The sequence below is a fragment of the Schistocerca gregaria genome, chromosome 4 (genome assembly GCF_023897955.1).
Source record: "Schistocerca gregaria isolate iqSchGreg1 chromosome 4, iqSchGreg1.2, whole genome shotgun sequence".
In the NCBI taxonomy this organism is placed as follows: domain Eukaryota; kingdom Metazoa; phylum Arthropoda; class Insecta; order Orthoptera; family Acrididae; genus Schistocerca; species Schistocerca gregaria.
Window position 1 is genome coordinate 307860999 of NC_064923.1, and position 1886 is coordinate 307862884.

Sequence of the window (1886 nt, forward strand, 5' to 3'; positions counted from 1 at the left end):
GACTGCAAACATGTTGCCTTGTCGGAGCTCAAATTGTATCGAGCTGATGGACTCGTATGGGTATGGAGACAGCCTCATGAATCCTGCATGTCAGCAGGGGAACACAGAAGCTGGTGGAGTTTCTGTAATGATATGAGGCGTGTGCAGTTGGAGCGATATTAGACTCTTGATACGTCTAGACACAACTGACTGGTTACATGTACATTACTGGCCAATAAAACTGCTACACCAAGAGGAAATGCAGATGATAAACGGGTATTCATTGGACAAATATATTATACTAGAACTGACGTGTGATTACATTTTCATGCAATTTGGGTACATAGATCCTGAGAAATCAGTACCCAGTACATCCACCTCTGGCTGTAATAACGGCCTTGATACGCCTGGGCATTGCGTCAAACAGAGCTTGGATGACGTGTACAGGTACAGCTGCCCATGCAGCTACAACACGATACCACAGTTAATCAAGAGAAGTGACTGGTGTATTATGATGAGCCAGTTGCTCGGCCACCATTGATCAGACGTTTTTAATTGGTGAGAGATCTGGAGAATGTGCTGGCCAGGGCAGTAGTCGAACATTTTCTGTATCCAGAAAGGCCTGTACAGGACCTGCAACATGCGGTCGTGCATTATCCTGCTGAAATGTAGAGTTTCGTAGGGATGGAATGAAGGGTAGAGCCACGGATCGTAACATCTGAAATGTGGCATCCACTGTTCAAAGTGCCGCCAATGCGAACAAGAGGTGACCGAGAAATGTAACCAATGGCAGCCCATGCCATCACGCCGGGTGATACGCCAGTACGGTGATGACGAATACACGCTTCCAATGCGCGTTCACCGTGATGTCGCCAAACACGTATGCGACCATCATGATGCTATAAACATAACTTGGATACATCCGAAAAAAATTGCGTTTTGCCATTCGAGCCTCCAGGTTCGTCGTTGAGTTCACCATCGCAGGCGCTCCTGTCTGTGATGCAGCGTCAAGGGTAACCGCAGCCATGGTCTCCGAGCTTACAGTCCATGCTGCTGTGCTGCTGCAAACGTTGAAACGTCCCCTTAGAAAAACTATTGAATGACTGCGCTGGTAAACTCGTTACGTTATTTGATTTTCAAACAGCTGAGCAAAACTGAACGTACCCAGACATTTCTCTCTTTACTTATTCTGATCATCACTAAACTGACAATATTTTTAGCGCAACGCAACTGACTTAATAATCCCTACAAAAGAATGGCCCTAACTAACAATAACATATACCTTTCATGAATCACTTACCTCACAAAAATCTTCATTACTCGAACTACTGCAGTACAGCGAGCGTCAATACTGCCATCTAAATAAAAGATTCTAAATACTGAAGGCACTAACTACTCATAGGCATAGTTAGCAAATGAAATATTTTGATAGAGAACAAACAATGTATTTACCTTAATAGTGCTCGAAAGTCATAACATATGTATCAGTTCATGACATCCAATGTTACAAATTTACTGTCTCTGATGGACAAACGTCCAGATCATCCGCTTTCAAAACTCCGCCGTCTCTCTCCCCACATCCACCACTACTGGTGGTTTACCTCCAACTTCACAACGCTACACGCTGTTAACAGCCAACTGCCCAACACTACAATAGCGACTATTTCAACAATGCCAACCAGCCACAGACTGCACACAGCACAGCCAGTGATTTTCATACAGAGATGTTACCAACATAAAAACCTAAACAGCCTAGTTACAACGTCGTCGAACTGTTCGTGCAGATGGTTGTTGTGTTGCAAACGTCCACATCTGTTGACCCAGGGATCGAGACGTAGCTGCATTATCTGTTACAGCCAAGGGGATAAGATGCCAGTCATCTCGACTGCTAGTGATACGAGGCCGTT